At 37.5% G+C, this 25,360-nt stretch overlaps 1 long non-coding RNA gene and 1 pseudogene across 1 annotated transcript; one reads left to right on the top strand and one right to left on the bottom strand.

The window, feature by feature from the left end:
- Positions 1–108: 108 nt before the first annotated feature.
- On the bottom strand, positions 109–13,032 carry LOC122893751. The gene is made up of 3 exons (XR_006381677.1): positions 12,909–13,032; positions 12,703–12,704; positions 109–121 (listed from the first exon to the last, which is right to left on the bottom strand). It is a non-coding gene; the product is annotated as an uncharacterized LOC122893751 (long non-coding RNA).
- Positions 13,033–22,489: 9,457 nt separating this feature from the next.
- On the top strand, positions 22,490–23,443 carry LOC122893748 (annotated as a pseudogene).
- Positions 23,444–25,360: the final 1,917 nt, after the last annotated feature.

Raw genomic sequence — 25,360 nt, 5'->3', positions numbered from 1 at the left:
TTTACCAAGAACAACATTCTTACCAACTGTCTGAATTGAATAGGATACTCCGTGCTCTGAAAACTTTCAGAAGTCCTTCAGAGACTAGAAGGCCAACTCCCTCTTGCTTGTGTTCAGAACACTCCAAAATTTTATTGCAGCCTCCCTTGAATCACCTCCAGAACTTCTTATGACATACCTCATGTTTCAGCCTAACTCATTCATTCATTCATTCATTCATTCATTCATTCACAAACACAGTTATCAAACACCTACCCTGAGCTGGGCCCTATACTAGGTACTAAGGATTCAGTGATGACCAGGACACAGTGCATGAACCAGTGCGACTTAGAATCTAGCAAAAGCATCAGATATTGAGAAAATAAAGTACCTGAAATTTTAAATACAGATGTGATAAGCAATACACAAATATAAAGTGTGCAATGACAGTGTATAACAACAGAGCATCTTACCAAGTATCTGGATGTGAAAGTTTATGAAAATTATGATAATCTTGATTTTAAGTTTCAGTGAGTTTAGTCAGGTGAAAGTAAAATGAGAAAAAGCAATGTTTCAAGATGAGGGAATGGCATGTCCAAAGGCCCCATAGTAGGAAGGTACTTGGTATACAGTTGGGCAATTATCAGCAATTAAATCTGAAGAATTAATCAAGGGCCAAATCATGTAGAAATTGTGGAATAATTTAAGTATTTCACCATTCTGCTTTTACATCATGAGACTTCCTGCTTTGGTTTTTTGCATACCCTGTTCTCTCCTCTCTACAAATGTTTCTAAATATGATTTATCTTAAGAAGTCAACTTCATGGGACACCTGGGTGGCTCAGTGGGTTAAGCCACTGCCTTCGGCTCAGGTCATCCCAGGGTTCTGGGATCGAGTCCCACATCGGGCTCCTTGCTCGGCAGGGAGCCTGCTTCTCCCTCTGCCTCTGCCTGCCTCTCTGTCTGCCTGTGCTCGCTCGCTCTCTCTCCCTCTGTCTCTGACAAATATAAATAAATAAATAAATAAATAAATAAAGAAGTCAACTTCATGTGCTATGTTCTCTATCTGACCATCCCTATTTATTAAAGCTGGGCACATCAAGGTAGGAAGGGGTTTCTCTGATCCTCAGTCCCCAGTGGCTTCTGATTAATTCCTTGACCACATGGTTCCTCAGAGCAGTTCAGCTCCTATGCCTCAGAAATCCAGAAACCCATAGAAGACTAGCCCTCCTATGCATACCGTACAGACTTTTTCTCTAAGGTTCATCAATATCCTTAGGGTATTTTCATCAACTGCTCTGGGGGTCCTTTTTCGCTGAACCCTATTTTTCCCCCAATTTTTACTGGTCTTAACTAAATCACCTTCCTACCACTCCTCATGCCCAAGTACATTATCTTCAAAGGTCCTTGGCATGATCTCAATAAATCCAGGATTCAAGAAAGCAAAGCTGGGAAAACACGCATTTCATAATCATCCGCTTTGGGCCCCTACCTTAACACTGAAAGGTCTGAAGAATAAGAAAAATTTAAATATAATTACTCTGCAGTATTTTTCACTTACCAATTGGATGGGACCCTGTTTATGTAGTGAGTAGGATTTTCACATCCATTGTTCTAACACAGAACTGTGGATGATATTTTCTCTAGTTTTTCCAGGGAATAAGTTTATGAGCCTATGAAATGGACAATTTTCTTATTGCTCCTTGAAGAGTCTCCTGCTTTCCCAATTCTGACCACAGAATATCTATCCCCCAAGTGTAGAAAATCCTCTTATCCTGTGGGTCTTATATCACCATGTGATTAGCCAAAAGCAACTGCATGAAGACTCAGTTCTGGAAAATTATGAGGACTATTAATAAAATTAATATAAAATTATTGACTAATGAAAGGTGATTAACTACTAAGCGGGGTAAAAGAGACAAAGGAATAAACATGGGGAGTGGCTACTACATCAAGGGCTGAGAGATGGTACTGAGAAAAGGAATTACTTGGAGGAAGGCCCCCCCAACCCAAGACTGAGATTCAGACCTGAGAGAGGATGTTAACAGAGTTCACTGAGGTGCCAAGTCTCTAACCTTATCCTGACGGATAGTTAGAACATTCACATTTTCACACGAATTCAAAGCCTGTTTCAAAATATACAAATTTTCAAACACAGACTCTGAAGAATGATTTCCTTTGAGGGTATGATAGTCTCTATATCTGGGCATGGACTCAGGTATCCCTCCAGTGTTGCCCACCTGGACCTCAGTTCCACCTGTCATTACTGCAGTACTGATGACAAGTGATCCGGGATTCAAAGATTTCTTCTCAGTGACATTTCCATGTTTAGAAATTCTATCTCTGGAAGTTCATGATTACCTTCTTCAGTAAAACAGCCTTCCCCGCCATCTGTACCATCGCTTTAGGCTATGGCTCAGGTGCCATGTGTAGGTGAGGTGTAAGTGTTTCTTTGCTAGGGATTCTGGCAGCTGGGGTTGCCAGGGACCATTCCCCTCCTTAGAAAATCAAAGTCAACACAAGGAATTTAAAGTCCATTTTTTATGATCCTCCTTTTCAAATTATTATTTTGTGAAAAAAGGAGACACAAATCCTATCAACAAGGCATGAGAAGTTGTATTTTCTCTCTTTTCCTTCTCCTTGTCAAAAGCTTATAACTTTCCAAAGGTTTTCAATCATTTTCATTGCAATACCCTGGTTTACCCCAAATCAGTAACTTCTGAGAGCCTACACTCTTCCTTGAATAGCAATCAAGTTTTCAGCAATGGTATGAAAATCTGTTGGTCCCATTCTAATGAACTACAATCAGTCCATGGAGCAGATATGGGCTAAAAGGGATTGATAGCAAAGCCTAGTAAATCTGTATGTAGCAGATATAAAATTTAGTTCACAAGCTCACATGAAAAAGAAATAACACATTTCATTTTCTTTCCTTTAAATTCAATCAATCCTATTGTTTCATTTCCTTTAAATCCAATCCTGACCCCATTTTTCTCAAATATTACCAGAGCTCCCCAGTCTAGGTTGTTTCAAGGGTACAGGGCCAGGGAGACCCCCCCACCATTGACATCACTGTTTCATGCAGGCTTACTATGCCATGCTGGTTACTCACTCCACATGGTTTCTGTGGATCAGATGGTTCTGCCTCTGTGCCTGTATAGAATCCAGTAATCTTTACAAATGTCAGAAGCTCAGTACCTGGGCTCCTGTCTTCTTAAGTAAATCACACACACAGATATCCCTTCTGAGAGCCTACCATTCCCTAGAGGGACACATATCATATATGGCCCAGCTTTCCAGATTCTCTTCTACTCCAACATCCAAATGTTTATTTTTATTACAAAAAAGTTACTCATTCTTTTCTCACTGACACACACTTTAAATCATCTCTTCAATGAGCTCATGCTTTAGGACAAACAAGCCAGTGAGGCAAGTACCCAACAGCCAGCCCTACACTAGGTGTTTGCCAAGGCAAAGAGTCACTAAAAGATCTGGTTATCTCAGGGAAATGTAGGACAAATAGTAACACATGGTAATATTTTAATAAATTATCTGCCAAAGCTATACATGATTAATTCTTCTGTTTTATTACCATAGTATATTGTCTCTGATTACTTTTGTCCTCATGTCTGAATATGTATGTATATAAGTATACATACATCTTTATTTTTCTATCAGTTAATAAGATTTATAAAGGGCGTAATATAATGTATATTTCTAGAATGCCTCATAATAACTTGTGTGAGGTAGGCTCTGACTAAATACTTGAAAATTAAATGAATGAATGTTTATAAAGCAATGAAAACACGATTTAAAATTTTAAATGTAAAATGCTTTCCATGTAGAAAAAAGTAAGACTAAAAAAGCTACTATAAGAAATTTATTTTATTTTCAATCATCCGACTGTATAAAACATCATTTTAACTGTACATGTTCAAAAGGCTAAATATGATTTAGAGTGTTAGATTTCTTACTAAAGTAAGGAATAGTCTAAGAATCAGGATTAGTAGCTCACTCTTTGAGAAGATGTTCTTGCCTCAAAGCTACTAAAGAAACCAATCTACATCTTTTTCTCCCAAAAGAAAGTATCTTGAACTGTTGTCTCAGCTAAGAATGAACACTCAATATCTAGGTCTATAGATGTAGCAAAGGTTATACTACAAGTTCATTCCCAAGGACAAACATCGGGTCTTGCCAACCAAATGATAATTAAATGATAGTAACATATGAGCATATAACAGATGCACTGCACAGATATTCAAAAAGTTACAAATTGCATAGCTTATGGCTTTTATGTTCAGTTCCCCCTAGTGAGGCTAGCAAACACCTTGATTTAAAGAACTGAAATTTCTCACTCAGTTTCACGTTCACATCAAGAAGTGAGTAGCATAAGAAAATATTTCACAGAAACAAAAGTCCTCAAGGGTGAAGAGCTCTTGTTTTGTTTTGTTTTGTTTTGTTTTACTTATTTTATGCCCTCAAACATTATTATAGGGTATTCATACACAACAAGATGGACTGTGTTTGTCTTAGAAATACATTTGCTTCCATTAAAGGACCTTCATTTCCTATCTTAAACTCAATTTATCTTGTCACATTGTTAGATTAAGGCATTTCCCAAATATTTTAGTGTCAAATAAAACCACCACCCTCATTAGCTTAAGGAAATTGGAAAGATCAAATTGATGAGAAGTGTCAAGAGTTCTAAGTTTTCAATTTTGATTGTGGCAAATAGCCCAGCCCCATGTTAGTCATTAATAGCAAAAGCTAACCTGGGATGCACAGGTCCGTGCACATAACACATGCACGCTCACAAGAGAAACTGTAGTGGTGTTTTTGAACTTTCCCTCAGGCACTTTGATATTCAAGCCTTCTGAATTCTTCTCAGCATTTTTTACTTAAGAAGAAATCATTTCAGGAAAGCATTAAAAAAACAGCAAATGTCAGTGTAACATAAACAACATTCTTAATCCTTTAGCAGTGTGCTTTGGCCCTGGACACCTGCTCTCCAAGAAATAGACTGAGATTACATTCTCCTTTGAATCCACTAAAACACCATTTTATGTCATTTACTTGGTCAAGAACTAAATATGCAAATCCCTTAGGTATTTACCTCCCCACTCTAACATCAGCAGCAGCAGCAACAACAACAAAATCTCCTGATTCAGGCAGGACCTATTAATAAAATACTCATTGATAGTAATTAATTATTGCTGACCACAAAGCATCACTCTTAATAACATTCTAGTAACCAAAAAGTGTTACCAGGGTTCTGGAAGAAGCTAAATTCTAGTGAGTAATTCATGCAAGAGGGAGATAAGATAGAATACAGACAAAAAGAGAGTTCTAAAAAGAATACATGGGGCTTATATTTTAAAGAAAGACCAGGACAAAAGCATGAAGACATAAATAACAAATCACTTTGAATTTTACAACTCAAAATTTGGCTTACAAACTGTATGCTGGAATTGCATTTCCCCACTTCTTTGATGAGGACAAATCTCTTTTTAACTGCAGTGAACATTCAGCAGCTCAGTATATGGTATGATCATTAAATCAATGAGCCAGCTTTTAGAAGCAGCCTATGATAATGAACCACTCACAGCCATCTCCCTTAGTACTCCTCAGCCATCATTTTATTTTACTTTGCTCTTCTGACCTCAGTATCAATGCTCTATTTTACTACTACAAAGATGATATTTTGAAAGCAGATTCAACCTTTAGCTGCACATTCTCCAACTCTGATTTTGCCCTGTACTATCAAAGAATGTTCTCAAAGAAAAAAGCCAAAGGAATAAAAGTTCTTGTTAAGTGGTCAACATTTTTCACTGACACTAGCTCCTTCATTTGCATATATTGTTAGATAACACAAAAAAATCAATCAACACACATTTATTATGCATCGGCTTTATTCGAAGCACTGTGTTAGCTACAAAGGAGCAAAGATAAATAAATCACATTCTCACCCATCTAAGTGCTTATAGGCTAATTCGAGAATGGCAAATTTGTGGCATATATGTCGTTATTCTCTTCTCATGGGCCAGTCTCCACATTGCTAGTCAATTTGAATACAAAACCTTCTGATCTCCAAGTTGACCTTAGAATCCTTCTCAGTGATTGAAACTAGCAGGCAAAATGAAACTTATTTGCCAGTGATAATCCAAATGGAGAAATGGAATAGATGTTAAAGAGAACCACCAAGAAACAGTAAGAGATGTACTCCAAATGAATGATACAGACATTAAATGCCATAGAATTTCAAAGGAAGAAGAGACCACTGTGGATGGGAAAAGAAATCTCTCTCAAGGATTTAAAAGCTCAACTAAGTGGCCTCAAAAGATAACTTGAATTTAGCTAGAGAGAATGAGGGAGTATATTTCAGACAGTAAGAAAAGCAACAAGGACATGGAGGCAGGAATGAACAGAACAAGCCCTGGGGATGGTTGGGGCTGAATTCACTTGCTCAGAGAGAGATTTACATGGATAATAGCAGCAAATGGAATTAGAAAGAAATTCAGGGAGTCAATTGCAAAGAACCCCAAATGCTGCACTTGAGTGCTGAGTTTTAATCTACTTTTTATTCAATCCTAATTTGAATTTGCTAAAATTCAAACTATGAGTAGGTTGATAGTCTAAAACACTTGAAATGGAGTTTGTGCTACTTATTCTCTCTATGTCCCATCAGCTCCAATTTCTGTCCATCCTTACTGTGCTTTCTGCCCCAGGATGCTAATTCTGTGGAGTGCGTTCTAGACTCTCTGGCCTTCTGACTTCAGCCAAGACACAGGAGATCAGAAAGCAGGGGGAAAGAAAATGTAGGTATTTATATCCTTCACACCCTCATTGACAAGCTATGATTTTAGAAGTAGATTGGTTCCTTTACTTATAGCCTATTTCAGGTGGTCTCTTTCCCAGGACAATGGCTCTTACCATAGTCCGGTAACTCCACTTCTCTTCTTGCCCCATTAGGTCTCAAGATGGCACCTGTTGCTAATTGCTAGCTGTGTTAGCATTCTTTGTTACTTAGGGGTGTTTTGTTTTGTTTTTTAAACTTGCCACGTTTTTGTCCTCTTACTCTCTCTTCAATCAGCACTTTAGATCCATCATCTCTTTCTTGACAGGATTCTGACTGATACAAAGCTCAACTCATTGTTAATAAAGCATCATCCATAAATGATATCAGCCTTACACCAGTTTGGCACATTAAGAATTGAATTGCCCTGCACCAAAGAATGATCTTTGTGAAGTTCTCCATCCCTTCCCCCCATGCATGTATAGTCTATAAACAACTTAAGACAGGGAAAATCAGTGCATCATATGTGCCAACTCTAGTAATTTGGTAGCAGAAGCCTATGAAGCATGCCAGGCCCACTAAGAAAAATTTTCATAACTGATAAATGATGTCCTCCTTGGACACAATGCCTCCATTATACTTATCTGTATTGCTTCATACTACCAAATGTCCTCTATACTTAGTAGTTGTCAAATCTCCAGTCAAGGTATTAGACATGCCATATCAAGATCCAGTTACATTCATGACTTCTGGTGGTCCTTAGCACACTGGAGACCAGGTAGTTAGCCATGACCTTTGGATCACCTGAAACTTAACTGACCCTGGAAAATTTACTGCTGAGTATTTGCTGACATATGACCTTGGCTGACACTTACTTCCCACCCCCAACATCTTTTCCAGCCTCCCCATTAATTAAGGCTTTTCTACCATATCACTTAAATCAGATGTTTCCTTCTAAGGTCATGATCAATCCCAGGAGCAAGACATGCCAGAAATAGAATTGCCTGAATATCCCACACTAGTTTTAGCAATCCAAAAGTTTCCCTCATGTGTCTGTTACTTAATATCTTACTTTCTATGTAGAAAAAAACCCTTTATATTAGTTCTCCCATTACTACATCACTCTTGCCAATGTCCATGCCCTAATGGGTCTTAGGCTGACTTAGGGTCCCCACATGGAACATAGTCAAGCCAAATCTTTGAAACATATTTATCTGTAAGTACCTAACACAGTATAGACCTGATTTGTTTGCTGCAATTTATAATTTGTCATTTTTAGATTTTAGGTTTTAATTATGTTCTAACTAGAACTATTTTTAAGGCTTTCTGTTCAGAAATTAGTTTTTTTTTTTAAGTAGACTAAATTGACCATGACTTGAATTTTTTTTTTTAAGAATTCAGAATTTTTCATCCACATTCAAGACTGACATCTTCTACTTTTTCTTAGAAGACATATTTAATGCCATCTGGTTTGTTATGCCAAAATATTGCAGCAACACTTGACTTCAAGGAAATACAATAGACTCAGAAATCAGAAATATGAAAAATGCTTCCACAGTTCCTGTTTCCTTAAGTGTAATGAAGTCCTGGTGCACATCTTTTTAATTTTAGGTCTGAGAAGATATGTGTTTAGTAACTTGTGCTAGGTAGACTTGGCTCATTAAAATGCTATTGGAGGGACTAGACCTAGCATATTATTGAACTGTCCAACGTTGGAAGAGTTGAGTAGAGAAAAAGGACTCTTTCAACAAAGCATTTTACAAACACAGGTCTTACACCATTTGGATTGCTGATGCCTGGGAAATGACCTCTGTATTCCCTTTGCTCTCAATCCTTCTAATAAGTCAAAATCAGTGGCCTATTGTTGTTATACATTAAAAGTAAGAGTACTTTATGGCACTCACAGAAAAGCCTAACCAAAACACACATTTAATTCCTTCCTAAATTTCCTGAATGGTTCTGTATAAGGTCACTTATAGAGACTGATTTCTGTCACTTTTGGGTTTTAGGGGGAATAACTTCAGCATAGTATTTTCTACATTATAACCAATTTTTTTTCAGCCCTAAGAAATAGGGAATGCTCATGGTCAACAAATTCAGGATAAGAATTAAGTTACTAGAGAAATTTGCAGTTAGCAGTTTTGACACACTAATGCAAAAAACTAACAAAGCATAAGTGGCATATATCATTCTACTCAATCAGCAACTGCACAGCATTTTTATAGTTTCTGTTATTCATCCAGCTGGCATACTCATTGTCTAGCTGTGGTACATTACTCTTTCTAGCACAGGTACAATGCACCTATATGAATTTAAAAAAAAAAAAAAAGAATTTGAGGTCTTCTCAGATTTTATCATTTCCCTGAGAAGTCTTTATACCATCTGACTCTAATTTCAAGTTACTGATAACTTGCAGTGTTGAACTTACCACTTTTTGTATAAACAAGTCTTCCAGGCCTAGCATCAGGCGTATTATTTATCTAAAGGTTTTGTAGCAACCTGACACTTTTAGCACACCTTTGGAGCCAAGAACCCATAAATGCTGGAAAATATTCATCTATATGTATCATTCTTTGTCAAAGATGACACTAGTGGGAACATCTTCAATAGAACTGTGGAAAAAAGATCAAGCAAAATAAGCCTACACTCTGCTATCTCTTCTTAATTATTAATCTTCCAAACGCCCAATGTTGTCTTAAGAGGGCAGTTGAAAAGGTGAGATATGGAGGAAGAGAATGACCTGTGTGGAGTAGATGTTCAATGAGTATTTGTTGATTAAGTGAAGAGATGCTCTAAGAGAGAGAAACAAGAGGTATTTGTTTCCTAATGTCCCCCTCACCAAGTACCACAACCTGGAGAGCTTAAAACAACAGAACTTGATTCCCTCACCGTTCTGGAGGCCGGAAGCTCAAAATTAAGGTGTCAGCAGAGCCAGGCTTTCTCTCAGACTCTAGATGGAACCCCTGCCTCTTTACAGCTTCTGCTGGTGCTTGTCAGATCTTGATGTCCCTTAGCTTGCAGTTACCGCTTTCCAATCTCAATCTCCAATGTCATATGGTCTTATTCCTTGTGCGTCTCTGTTTTCACCTGGTGTTTTCCTCCTCTTTTAAGGAAGCCAGTCACATTGGGTCAGGGTCTATCCTGATCACCTCACTCGATTTTATCTACAAAGACCCTAACTCCAAGATCACATTCACAAGCAGCAGGAGTTAGGTCTTCAACATTACAGTAATGCTTTCTAAACCCATGCATTTACATTGAGTCATGTAAGTGTTTCCTCTGTTGTCTTTTTCTCCTGACTTTCCATGCCTCAGGTAATTTTTTCCACTTGCTACTGGCAATGTTTTCTGATCATTACAACCAACGGTCATTAGTTTCCACATATTTACATTTTATTCGGCTTTATAGATCTTTTCACCACTAACGTCTCATCGCCACAGTGCTTATTTTTTTGTTCTCTATAGCAAAGGGGGATCAAATAATTGAGATAAAAAATGAAGGGTCACACTTTTATTTCTGCATAAATTAAAAATTACTATTTGATCCATCATGAGATATCTTCTATTAATCCCACTCCTGGTACTAATAATTAGGGTGTATTCTATATAAAAACCAATCACCTGGGTAGTTATCCTTTACCTTGTCCTTTCTCCTGAATTTGGTACTTTTGCAACTACTTAGATATTCCAAAATTTTGGAAAATTACTCCTTAAGAAAATATTAATTAAAATCCTACTATACCCAAAGTCAGACTTGTCATATGCACTTCAAAAAACATTTCTCATTTCCTGAGCAGTATAATTCCATTAGTGGTAAACATTTTCTTCTTAAAAAAGCAAATGAGAAAGTTCAAAGCCACTTTGGACTCCTTTGTCCTCAACATTCAATTTGCCTCCAAATCATGCCATTCTCTCTCTAAATTTTTTTCTACCTTGTTCATCTGCATTCTCATCATCTGTGTCTCTTATTATAGGTTGTTACAATTGTGTAGCTCTTTATATTCCTGCACTGCCATAAGTTTTTTGGTAACAGAAATCATACTGGAAACACCCACAGGGAAAAGATCAAGGTCACGCACATACAGCATTAAATTAACTGAGATGCACATCATTAGAGGCAAAAAGAAACTGAAGATACAAGCAGATATAAGTTGTACTGAAAATTTTTTAATAACAGAACCTATTTAGAAGACTGATGTTATGGGGCACCAAGGTGGCAAAGTTGCTTAAGTGTCAAGTCTTAGTTTTGGCTCGGGTTGTGATCTCAGGGTCATGAGACCGAGCCCCACATTGGACTCCACACTCAGCATGGAGACTGCCTGAGGTTCTCTCCCTCTCCCTACCCCTCCAGCTTGTGTGTGCTCTCTTGCTCTTTCTCTCTCAAATAAGTAAGTAAATCTTGGGAGGGGAAAAAAAAGTGTTGCTATACCACTTAGCACCCATCTTCCACTGCTCTTACCCAACTCTCTTTTGATAACAATAACTCTGCTCACAAAATCTTTTCTTTAATTTTTTTAAAGATTTATTGATTTTTTTTTAAACACAGAGAGAGAGTACAAGCAGGGGAAGCAACAGGCAGAAGGAGAGGGAGAGTCAGACTCCCCGTTGAGCAGGGGGCCCGATGGAGAGCTCAATCCCCGGGCTCTGGGATCATGACCTGAGCTGAAGGCAGATGTTTAACTGACTGAGCCACCCAGACACCCCAGACACATAATCTTTTCTACATGTCCCTAAGGTACCTCTTGATCACAGAAGTGTCAGTTTTGAATCTTGAATTGTTGAATAGCTCTATTATTGTTACTTGGGCCATTAAGTAATGAAAGCAGCTACTGAAATCCACTAATCAATTATTGCTCTATTAGCCAGAAAACTATTATCTTCATAAAGCTCTAAGTTTATTCAATGGACTCAAGAAAACTGTCACAAATAATAGCAAAGATGTCTGAGTCTTTGACAGACTTTGACAGTGACACACTGCAAGATCAACCTTAATGTGACACATGGGCAGCCAAAAATGGGCAATTTACAATAGAGTATTTTTACATATTTTTAAAATTCATTTTAACCTTATACCTTTATCTTTTCAGGTATTCTTGATATGCATCTCTGGATGTTTGATAATATTCTATACTTTAAATATTAATTGAGGACACCTGGCATGTGTCAGAACTTCTGTAAGTCTCTAAGGTCTATTTTACAACCTCTTTCTTACCAAGCAATTGAGCTGGAAAGGAAGGTTAGATGGAATACTTTGTCATCAATGTGATAACAGACAAATATCCAAGTGAGACAAATGACAGAATAAAATATTTTCATGAAATACGCTGCCCATAATAGTCTATGCCGGCTTGTCTTCCTTACCATTTTAAATGTCACCTAATCTGTTTCTCTATGTAAGAAGCTCAGCAATACATTATTTAGCCCAACCCAATAATTACCTTCAAATGGCAATTTAAACCTTTGAAAGAACTTTTGCATGTTTATTTTATCTTACTATCAAAACTATCCCATTAGAGGATTCTGGGTGTCTCTGCTGTTAAGTGGCTGCCTTCAGCTCAGGTTATGATCCCAGGGTCCTGGGGTCAAGCCCAGCATCAGGCTCCTTGCTCAGCAGGAAGCCTGCTTCTCCTTCTGTCACTCCCCCTGCTTGTGTTCCCTCTCTCACTGTGTCTCTCTCTGTCAAATAAATAAATGAAATCTTTAAACAAACAAAAAACTACCCCATCAGAATTAAATCAGGATATCAGAGCTACAAGCTATAGAGTAATAAATTTTATATAGGAATAAAAGTCTACAAAGAAGTGATAGGAGCTGGGCAAATGAAGGTCTGGAAGTGGGAAATAAGAGAGTTGAGTAAAGAGTTGAGTTGCTAATCATGTCAGCAAGAAGTGTCAGCTCACGAAACAGGAGGTAACTTTAGGGATACTCAACAACTATGCAGGTTCTATGATTTATGTCTTCTGTGGAAATGTCTACTTTGGGGAAGTCTCTGTCTCTGTGAAAATCACATTTGTGGGCCTGGAACCCAGTGCCTTGTAGGAGTCTTGGGACCGTTGTTGATCAGCAGGGCCAGGAGCCAGGCGCCAAGGAAATGAGCTGAACACAAATCAGGAGGAAAACATCATCCTGGTACTTACCACATAACTTTGTGTCTGTCCATCACTGTCTTTGTCTCTCCCAATCTTCCAAAATATCTCTGCTTCACTTCAGCCTTCTGAATTTCATGTGAGCTTCTCTTTTGATTCACAGTAACTTGGAACCATGCAGGAGAGGTAATTCGGATAAATGCAGTTCTCCAACCTGGATAGAAGTAGACATGCCAAGTTGGTGCTATTATGTTAAGATGTCAGAATCAGATTTTATTTCCTCATTCTGAGATGAGGAAATTGAGACATGGTTTGTGATGGGGTTTGGGTCAGGTTGCTCCCAGAATGTGCCATTTTGACATGTGCATTATTTGAGTTAAAGGCAATCAAGGCCTGACAGACTCAGGAAGACCTTTTTAGCTCCCTCTAAACTACGTAAAAGACTTTAGACAGTGAGCCTATACCTGGAAGAGGTCTATTACCAAAGATAACTTTTATTTTTACACAAAAAGACTCATTCATATGGCATGGCAAATATTTGTCTACCAAATATTTTCTCTTCCCATATTCCTGTGAATTCTGTTCCTTCTCTTAGCTCTTGATGGCATACAAGCCTCAACTGCCTGTCTTTGACCCTCTCCTGTCTGTGTGAAGCCCCCATAAATACAAAATAATTTTTTTTTCTCCTTGTCTTATTTCAATTTAATTAATAGGCCAGCCAAAGAACCTAGAAGGAAAGATGGGAAATTTTTCCTCCTTTACTCTTGTTTAATCTTACTTGGCTAAAAAAGATAGATTCATTTAAACAGACACTTAATGAAAGAAAAAATCCAAATGGCTAAGAAACATATTTTATATCAATGATTTTTTTTTTAAATCTGATGTCACTATATACCAAAAGTAGAAAAAATTAAAAATTCTGACAATACCAATTACTGTTGAGGAATAGGTATGGCTTTGGAAACCAGTTTTCTATTATCTGGCAAAACCAAAGTTACCTTCTATGCTCAACAATCCCTCTCATACACATAATACACTCTAGATAAACATAGCAACTCCAGTGTGTATATATATATATATAAATGTTCACAGAAGTATTGTTTGTATTAACCTAAATTAGGAAATGACCCAAATGTTCATTTACAAAGCAATAATAAACTGACATCCTCATACAATAGAATAGTGCATAGCAAGGAAAATTAATGGATTAGAGTTATATAGAAAAAAACGTGGATAGGGGTGCCTGGGAAGCTAAGTTGTTTAAGCGACTGCTTTTGGCTCAGGTCATGAACCCAGAGTCCTGGGATCGAGTCCTGCATCAGGCTCCCAGCTCCACAGGGAGTCTGCTTCTCACTCTGACCTTCTCCCCTCCCATACTCTCTCTCTCTCACTCTCTCTCTCTCAAATAAATAAATAAATAAATAAATATATTTTTTAAAAAGCATGGATTAATCTATAATCATGATAATAAAATAATTCTTGGGCTTCTTTAGAGCTTAGATGTTATTCCCTCAGACTCTCTGCAGTAATAAAATATGTATAATGCTCAATGTTTGTGCAATTCAACATCTTATTTTAAAAATCTAGGACAAAAGACATCTTTGAATCAATTCATTTTCATGATGCACAAAATTATCACGAACCTCACAAATCTGTATAGTGGGTCTCCTCTCATATAGCTCAGCTATTTAAAAGCAGGTAAAATCCATTTTGGTCCTTATACATCCAATGAAATGCCTTATAAACCAAAATAGAAAGTACTAAATGAAATTCCTTTTTTTTCTTTTTAAAGATTTTATTCATCTATTTGACAGACAGAGGTAGGGACAGAGGGAGAAACAGGCACCCTGCCAAGAAGGGAGCCTAATGTGGGGCTCGATGTTGGGCTCAATGAGGAGCTCAATGAGGAGCTCAATGAGGGGCTCAATCCCAGGATCCTAGGATCATGACCTGAACAGAAGCAGACACTTAACAACTGAGCTACCCAGGCATCCCCAAACGAATCTCCTTTTAAAGTCCTGTTCTCAAATCCCAAATGGCTGTATTGTAAGTAGTACTGAAACCAAGTATACATATTCTCTCCAGGCATACAGGGAATATCCATAATAATTGACTCTAGTTTTGGTGTGCCACCTGGAGGCACTCTATTGGGTCATTGTACCCACTCCCCATCCATTAGCACACTCCTCAGCTAACTGTTGTCAGCTGATGAGAGTCACTTTGCCTTAAGATGACTGCGACATTACACCCCACCCTAAGGGTCAGGGTGGTTGGCCCATATAAGGATGTAACAGCCCCCTTGTGTTTGGGAAGGACAACTTCTATGACGACCTTCACATTCCAGAGCTCCTGTAGGATTAGGCTAAGGTTATACACCTCCCCTGAAACACACTTTTGCTTGGCTTCTTCTGCTCTATTATGTTTCCCTCACTCATTTATAGGTTTCTCTAGAGAACACTCTCTCTATAAATAACTTGTACACAAATTTCATGCTTCTAGAAATGTTGGAGGCTACAGCATGGTTGGAGTCGAAGACCAAACCAGGCCCTGACTTGTGTCTTCTTCAAAGTCTGGACACCTTGACAAGGTAAAGGACGGGAAAGTTGAGTGCACTGAGAAAGGGTCTGTGCTATGTGTCCTGCGCTCACCTACTTGACTTCCCACACACTCTCCCTACAGTAGGGAGTCCTTGTTAGGACTTGTTGTTAGTCTTAGTTAGTCCTTGTTGTTCTGTACCTCCCATAACCCACTCCCTGGCTGACTGTCTTGCTAATGGCTTTAGCAGAAACTACCTGGCATCATGAGGTTTGCTTGTAGTAAATGTAAACTTGTTATAGAAACTTCTGGTCATCTGACTAGGTACTGATGTATTACTCCTCTTATCTGGTCTGCCTTATAAATGATTGTAAGATGTGGAATAAAATTGGCACTGTTGGACATCATCCTCAGTGTCCCTCCTACCCCCATCTCTTTGTCTCTTAATTTCTTTTCATCATCCTCTTAGCCCTCACGGTTTCCCTGGTCGATTCGCCGTGCTGGCCGCGACATAGAAACTTTACCTAAGACAGCTTGTACCAGAGTAGACTTCATGGGGATAAAGAATATAAAGTTGGATAAGGGAGAATTTTTTTAAGAGTGCATCCTCGCCCTGTTCTTCAGTTTAATAATATGGAAAGAGATTCTCATGTTGGTTTAAATATGCTGATGGAACAGCTCTTTGAAGCTTGAAAAACGGAAAGCTTGTAAACCCACATTCCATGTATGCCAGAATTGCTGCGACAGGCTGTGAAAGAAGAAATCAACAGGCTCAGAGAAGTAGGCAGGCTCCAAGAGAACTATCATAAATTCAAAATACCCATTAGCTGACCATGTTCCTAGAGACATCCAGAAAACACTCCTTTGCAAGGCAAAAAGTAATCTTAGCTGAGGGGTCACCAGAATCAGTGAAAAGTTCAAGCATAGTGGCTCTCTGCAGACCAGTACTGATAGTTAAGGCATGCTGTTGAAGAACTGGACTCATTAGCAGCAATAGGGATAATGGGAATCCAAACTAGGAAAAGCCAAAATGTAGCACTTAACCCTCATAGATGAGGTGGACATAATTACTCAGAATGGTGAACAAATTGGTATGGCAGCCAGGAGATCCTGACTCAAAGGGATTTGTAGATATTTATTCATATGTCCTTCTTACATATTCCTAGAGGCAAGGAGTTGGATAGCCAACAGGAGTATTGCATATATAATAAAAAATAATAATAATAATGAAAGGCTGAGATCTGGCCTCCATGAAAATCACAATCCCTTGCCCCACCTCCAGATCTAAGTCAGCTCTCTAACCCTAAACCCCTCTGCTGAAAAAGAGCCTGATACACTTGAGGAACACCCTCAACACTGCAACCAAAATGAAGTAGTGATTCCTCTAGACTTTCCATTAAAGAGCCATCTAGCTCTTTCAATTTATTTGAATAACCCCATATGAATTAAAGAAATTAAATTTATTTTTTTTATTTTAGTTAAATTTAATTAATTAACATATAGTATATTATTAGTTTCAGAGGTAGAGTTTAGTGATTCATCAGTTGCATAAAACACACAGTGCTCGTTACATCATGCACCTTCCTTAATGCCCACCTCCCAGTTACCCCATCCCCCCACCACCCTCCCCTCCAGCAACCTCAGGTTGTTTCCTATAGTTAAGAGTCTCTTATGGTTTATCTCCCTTTCTGATTTTTTCATATTTTATTTTTCCCTCCCTTCCCCTATGATCGATCTTCTGTTTTGTTTCTTAAATTCCACATATGAGTGAAATCATATAATTGTCTTTCTCTGATTGACTTATTTCATTTAGCATAGTACCCTCCAGTTCCATCCACATCATTGCAAATGACAAGACTTCACTTTTTGATGGTTGGGTAATATCGTGTGTGTGTGTGTGTGTATACACATGCACACTATATCTTATTTATCCATTCATCTGTTAAAGGACATCAAGGCTCTTTCCATAATTTGGCTATTACCGACATTGCTGTTATAAACACTAAGGTGCAGGTGCCCCTTTGGATCACTACATTTATCTTTTGGCTAACTAATTAGCAATGAAACTGCCAGGTCATAGGGTAGTCAATTTTTAACCTTTTGAGAAACCTCCATACTGTTTTCTAGAGTGGCTGCATCAAGTTGCATTCCCACCAGCAGTGTAAGATGGTTTCCCTTTCTCTGCATTCTTGTCAACATTTGTTTTTTTCTTGACTTGTTAATTTTAGCCATTCTGACTGGTTGAGGTGGTATATCATTGTGATTTTGATTTGTATTTCCCTGATGGTTAGTGATGTTGAGCATTTTTTCATGTGTCTGTTAGCCATTTATATGTCTTCTTTGGAGAAATATCTGTTCATGTCTTCTGCCCATTTTGTGATTAGATTTGTTGTTTTGGGGGGTATTGAGTTTGATAAGTTCTTTAGAGATTTTGGATACCAGCCCTTTATCTGATAAGACATTTGCAAGTATCTCCCATTCTGGTGGTTCTCTTTTGGTTGTGTTGACTCTTTCCTTTTCTGTGCAAAAGCTTTTTATCTTGGTGGAGTCCCAATAGTTCATTTTTGCTTTTGTTTCTCTTGCCTTTGAAGACATGTCTAATAAGAAGTTGCTGTAGCTGAGATCAAAGTGGTTGCTTCTTTTGTTCTCCTCTAGGATTTGCATGGATTCCTATCTCGTATTTAGATCTTTCATCCGTTCTGAGTTTATTTTTGTGTATGGTGTAAGAAAACGGTCCAGTTTCATTCTTCTGAATGTGGCTGTCCAATTTTTCCAACACCATTTGTTGAAGAATCTTTTTTCCATTGGATGTTCTTTCCTGCTTTGTTGAAGATTAGATGACCATAGAGTTGAGTGTCCATTTCTGGGTTCTCTATTCTGTTCCACTGATATATTTGTCTGTGTTTGTGCCAGTACCACACTGTCTTGATGATTACAGCTTTGTAATATAGCTTGAATTCCAGAACTGGGACACCACCAGCTTTGGTTTTCTTTTTTAATATTCCTTTGGCTATTCAGGGTCTTTTCTGGTTCCACACAAATTTTAGGTTTGTTTGTTCCAACTCTGTGAAAAATGCTGACGGTATTTTGATAGGGATTGCATTGCTCTGGGTTTCATAGACATTTTAAGAATATTTGTTCTTTCAATCTGTAAGCATGGTATGTTTTTCCACTTCTTTGCGTCTTCCTCACTTTCTTTCATAAGTGTTCTATAGTTTTCAGAGTACAGATCCTTTACCTCTTTGGTTAGCTTTATTCCTAGATGTCTTATGGTTTTTGGTGAAATTGTAAATGGAATCAACTCCTTACTTTCTCTTTTTTCTGTCTCATTGTTAATGTATAGAAATGCACTTATTTCTGCATTCATTTTATATCCTACCATTTTGCTGAATTCCTGTATGAGTTTTAGCAATCAAATAACTTTACTTTTAAAATCCCTTCATTCACCAGTGGCTTCCCTGGTGAATTCTACCAACATTTCAGGGAAAAATGACACCAATTTTACACAAATTTTTCCAGAAAATTAAAGAGAAGAAAATATTTCCCAAATATCAAAATCAAAAATTAATACCCAAAGGGTCAAAATACCACTAAACCCCCCCTATTAGAGTAGGGGTTTGTGAAAGTTGGGAAATAAATGGATTCCTGGACTAAGGTCAACCTACAACGAGTCCACTGAGTCCACAGACATACCCAGTACTATTTTCCGAGTTCCCAAATGTATAATTGGACTCACCATACTCAGACACTACCCTAACAGAGATTCCTTTGTCCATGAATAAAACTACTATACTAATGAAGGTAAAGTGATAAATTGCCACTCCCCAATCTCAGCTAAGACAGTGGAACAAATTATAGTATATCCTAGGTAGAATGGTAGACATTAATGCATCACCCTCAAAGGGAGAAGTGATAGTCCCATCATATCCTTATTTAATTAATCAATTTATCCTCTGCAAATAGCAGTCTAGATCATAGCATATGACAATTAACTAATGCCACCTTAAACCAAGTAGAAGCCTAAACTGCAGTTAATATACCAGATGTAATGTCATTACAAGTAGATTTTTAACATAGTCTCTGGTATGTCCAAATTGAGCTGGAAGATATGTCTTTTCCATTTCCATCTGGTAGGAGAATCAAAAATAGTTCTTACGTACATCAGATGAACAATACTATGCATTCACAGTTTTATTCTAGGGCTTTACTCTCCTGCTTTGGGTCACAACAATCTCTTCTTTATCATGAGCAAGAAAAGACTAAAGTAAAAAAAAAAAAAAAAAAAGAAAGAAAGAAAGAAAGAAAAGAAAAAAGAAAAGGAAGTGGGGCACCTGGGTGGCTCAGTTGGTTAGGCATCCGACTTTTGATTTTGGCTCAGGTCATGATCTCATGTTTTGTGAGATCTGGCCTGTCCAGCTCCATGCTCAGCGTGGAATCTGCTTGGGATTTTCTCTCTCCCTCTCCTTCAGTCTCCCCCCCCCTCTTATGTGCTCTCTCTCTTTCTCTAGAATAAATAAATAAATCTTTAAAAATAGAAAGAAAAAGAAAAAAAGGAACTGTGGGTTGTATTATCTTTTTCTTCCCTCCTATATCATCATATTAGGACTATAATGGTTGGCTTACATAAGAAAGTAACATTAAAAAGAAAGGATATGATAGGATTCCTTGGCTGTTCATTTTTATTGGAAAACCATTACCTTCTTTCTACATTAGAAGCAAGCTCAGAGAGGGGGGTGCCTATGTGGCTCAGTCAGTTGAGCAGCTGCCTTCAGCTCAAGTCATGATCTCGGAGTTCTGGGATCAAGCCCCATGTCAGGGTCCCTGCTCAGCAGGTAGTCTGCTTTTCCTTCTTACTCCCTCTGTGCTCTATCTCTCTCTCTATCTATCAAATAAATAAAATCTTAAAAAAAAAAAAGAACTCTTGTACAAATAGAAAGCATGGCCACTTGGAGCTATCAGCACCTTCCCTAGTTACTCAATTTTTGATGTATCATGCTTATCATGTACCCATGTTGAGTCTCACTCAGCTCCCATGTGTGCGGTGTCTCCCAGAACTCTCTGCTTATGGAACATCAAAACACTATACACAGTGGACTCACATATTGCATTTATTTCCTCTGCTCATACACATATTCCATTGTTCCATCAGACTTTACTTGGAAAACATAAGTGCAAAGATAAAATTTTTAAGAATTCCAAGATGGCAACAGAGTGTTAAACCAAGCAGAAGGCACTTCTGAGCATTGGAGCCTCATGCAACTGCACAGGTCATATGCCCTGCCAGAATGACGCTTTGTGGAAATTTTAATGAGCAAATGCATGAATGAATCTCACTTAAAAAAAGAAAAAATAATAAAGAAATTCATATTGATAGAATGAGTTTGTTTTCATCTATCAAGCTATCAAATGTATTTTTTCAATGATAACACCTGTTGGGGTGAAGATACAGTTAAAGTTAGACCATACTGGAAGACTGTTTCTACTTTTCTGCTGTAAAGATTCCTAGCAGAATTTATAGTCTTTAACATAGCAATTCTACTCCCTCATATCAGGGAGATCATATGATAGTTGTCTTTCTCCGCTTGACTTATTTCGCTAAGCATGATACGCTCTAGTTCTATCCATGTTGTCGCAAATGGCAAGATTTCGTTTCTTTTGATGGCTGCATAGTATTCCATATGGACTCTGAAAAACAATCTGAGGGGTTTGAAGTGGTGGGGGGGTGGGAGGTTGGGGTACCAGGTGGTGGGTATTATAGAGGGCACGGCTTGCATGGAGCACTGGGTGTGGTGAAAAAATAATGAATACTGTTTTTCTGAAAATAAATAAATTGGAAAAAAAAAATGGAAAACCAAAAAAAAAAAAAAAAACCATAGCAATTCTACTTTTAGAAATGTAATCTAAGGAAATATTTCAAAGTTTCAAACAGAAATGTTTATTGTAGTATTATATTTAAGAAGGGAAAACTAGAAACACCCTTAATGCTAAGAGTGGGGGACTAATTAGAAAAGTTTAATATTTTTATTTGAAAAATATTAGGTCATCACAGAAAGCATTTGTATCAAAAATATCTGTTGCAAAAAAAGTTCTTGCTATGTAAAATACCTCATAATATTATTTAATGAAAGGATAGAAAATTGTAATTATATTTTAATAAATAATTATACATAACAAAATACAGAAATAGATAATGAAATAAATGTAATAGTTATTTAATATAATATGACTATATATTTATTAAAACAAAATTATATATATTATATATTACATATATATTTTAAAGATTAGAAAGAATTCAGAAGAATATTAATAGTGCTGATCCTAGTAGTGGGATTACAAGCAATTTGACTTCCTTATAGGTTTCCCACTTCTTCCTTGTACCATCCTTATCTTCTTTTGAAATTAAAAAAAAAATTAAACATTAAACATTAATCAGAGGGAAAGCTTCAAACTAATTCTCAGTATTTTAGAGCTTTATTAATATTGTAGTATGCATTCACCTGTGTCTGGTACATTTTTCATAATTTGTTCACTTTATCCTTTCAATTGCTTTGTGAAATCAATTGCTCTTAGCTCATGCTATCAAGCCTAGAAGAGGGAGATAAAATAGTGTGAAGGTAATAATGGTTATACTGACTAAAAAAAAAAAGTGCCAGACACTCAAATAGCCTGTACCTTCACTATTTTACTTATGTACAGAACTGAAATTTCAATTGATCCTTGAGGCTTTAGCCCAACACTTCTTATCCTGTCTCTCTAGGAGATGAACTCTGGCACAACTGACACAGTCAGGTACTTGAAATGCTATAGAAACAGCCTCAAGGATGCTATTACTGCTGTTATGCATAATTATTTCTTCTGAAGTTGTCATTATGTTTTCACAGAATTTTAAATAGTATTTATTCTTCTACATTTTCTAGTTTTGTTTATATTTCATTGTTAGGAAAAAGATATATTATCTCAATATCATAAATTGATCAATACTTGAATATTCATGACAAAGATACACACACATACATTCCTATTCATAGAAATCCAAATGGTTGCTTTCTGTCAGTCAAGTAGGCATCATTAAAGCCTCTCCTCCCCCTGCAGTCATGTCTAAGCCAGAGTCTCCCAAAGAGCCTGAACAGCTGCAGAAGCTCTTCATTAGAGGTTGGAGCTTTGAAACAACTGATGGGAGTCTGAGGAACCATTCTGAGCAATGGGGAATGCTTACAGACTGTGTGATCATGAGAGATCCAAACACCAAGTGCTCCAGCGGCTTTGGGTTTGTCACATATTTCCCTGTGGATGAGGTGGATGCAGCCATGAATGCAAGGCCGCATAAGGTGGATGGAAGAGCTGTGGAACCAAAGAGGGCTGTCTCAAGAGAAGATTCTCAAAGACCTCATACCCACTTAATTAACTGTGAAAAAGATCTGTGTTTGTGGCATTAAAGAAGACACCGAAGAACATCATTTGAGAGATTATTTTGAACAGTATGGGAAAAACAAAGTGGTTGAAATCATGACTGACCAGGGCTGTGGCAAGAAGAGAGACTTTGCTTTTATAACATTCGATGACCATGACTCTGTAGACAAGATTGTCATTTAAAAAATACCATACTGTGAACGGCCAAAACTGTGAAAGCCTTAATCTAAGCAAGAGATGGCTAGTGCTTCATCTAGTAAAGTGATGAAAGTTGTTCTGGCAACTTTGGTGGTGGTTGTGGAGGTCATGTTGGTGGGAATAACAACTTTGGTCATAGAGGAAACTTCAGGGGGCAAGGTGGCTTTGGTGGCAGTCAAGGTAATGGTGGATATGGTGGTATCAGGGATGGCCATAGCAGATTTGGTAATGATGGAAGAAACTCTGGAGGTGGTGGAAGCTATAATTTTGGCAATTACCACGATCAATTTTCAAATTTTGGACCCATAAGGAAGAAATTCTGGACAGAAGCTCTGGCCAGTGGTGCTGGTAGAGACCAATACTTTGTCAAACCATGAAACCAAGGTGGCTCTGGCAGTTCCAGCAGCATCAAGAGCTATGGAAGTGGAAGAAAGTTTTAATTACTGCCAGGAAAAAAGTTCAGCAGTAGAGGAGAGCCAGAGAAGTGATAGTGAAGCTATGCACTACAACAGATTTGTGAACGCAGTCATGCACAGTGGTGACAGGGCTCACTGTTACAAAGAAGATATGTTTTCAACAATACTTGTGTGTATGAGCAAAAAACTTGAAGACTTTATTTGTGACCAATGTATAACAGGTTATTTTAGCTTCTGTTCTGTGAAAAGTGTAAAGCATTCCAATAAAGGGTTTTAATGTAGATTTTTTTTGCATGTATGCTGTTGATTTCTAAATGTAATAGTCAAATAATAATGCTGAATAAATGTCTTTAAAAAAAAAAAGAAGTCCAAATGGTCATTTCTAACTCTTTAATTAATAAGAAAGGCAGTGAATCTAATCTCTTATTCAAGCCAATGGAGCAAATGCCTATTGAAAACAGTTTATAGGGGCGCCTGGTTGGCTCAGTGGGTTAAAGCCTCTGCCTTCAGCTCAGGTCATGATCCCAGGGTCCTGGGATCGAGCCCCACATTGGGCTCTCTGCTCAGCAGGGAGCTTGTTCCCCCTCTTTCTCTGCCTACTTCTCTGCCTACTTGTGATCTCTGTCAAATAAATAAATAAAATCTTTTAAAAAAAAGAAAACAGTTTATAAATTATTTTGTAATGAGCTTTGAGTTTGAACTTTTTAGTGAATAGTGAATGCATCATCTCCTCTTCCTTAAATAGATAAAAATTTCAAGTGAAAAGACAAAGCGAAAATATTTAGGTCATGATGACCTACTGTTTTCTGGACTGATTCAATTAATAGTTTATATCCCCACAGAAAATCATCTCCCTGTGTTGCCCCTCTACACATCAAGCTTAGGAGGTTTACATCAACCTAAGATTCTCAAGGTTGGAGATAGCCCCAACACTGAAGATCATTGAGTCCATCAGTTCTCAAATGGACCCACTTATGTTGTGGTTCTAGTGATTCTTTGTAAAATAAGTAAAATAAAGACAAAATAATGTGTTCCATAAAGCTAATTTCTTTAATTTGGATTCATGTCCTTTAGTCTCAGAAAATACCCCTTCAACACTTTTGATATTAAAATATCTTTTTTATGAAAAGGTAATTAAATTAAGTGGCTACTGTTTCTTCTCTTTTATGTATTTACTGAAAATTAGGTGACTCTACATTAGGTTTCTTAGGAAATTCTCTGTTCCATGTCTAAAGTCCAAGATTAGATCAACAAAGAGCTTGTTTCTGCCCAAGCCTGAGGCAGCTGGGGAATAAGTGTCTGGGGGATGTGATGGGCAATGAACAGCTTTAGAGACAAATGGATAATCTGAAGTCCATGTAACTTTAGAAAAATTACTTAATCTAGTTGAATAATTTATTTCTTCACTACCAGCTTAACTAATGTTACCTTTGTCTTGCATTGTTGTAAAAATTAGAAAATGAGTGGTTGGCTGGTTCTCCAACAGTGCAATGCAAACAGATGTCACCTTTCAAGAGACCTTACTTGCTCTACCCTATTTAATATGCACCCTCTTCTTACCCATTCACTCAGCCATCCTCTATTCCAATCAGGGTACTTATTATTCTCTGGATTCATTTTATTTTCCCAACCAAAATAAACGATTAATGAGAGAAGGCACTGAGTCTGTCCCATCCCCACTGCACCCCCAGCAATTAACTATATGGCCAAAACATGGTAGTACTCATTAAATATTCATTGACTATAGAATGAGTATAAAGTGTTTGATATAAGCAAAACAAAACAAGAAACCCTCAATAAATGTTATTTTCCTACGTCAGACTGAGGGGGAAAAATCCATCTCCCAAAATGTTACATTGGTCTTCATCCTCCGAAGCCATCACAACCCATCCTGAAACACAGGGTATCTCTCTTTCCAAAATATATATTCCCAAGTGGGAA

This window comes from Neovison vison, chromosome 13 (assembly GCF_020171115.1).
Source record: "Neovison vison isolate M4711 chromosome 13, ASM_NN_V1, whole genome shotgun sequence".
Taxonomy (NCBI): Eukaryota; Metazoa; Chordata; class Mammalia; order Carnivora; family Mustelidae; genus Neogale; species Neogale vison.
This window is presented reverse-complemented; position numbering and strand designations above follow the sequence as displayed.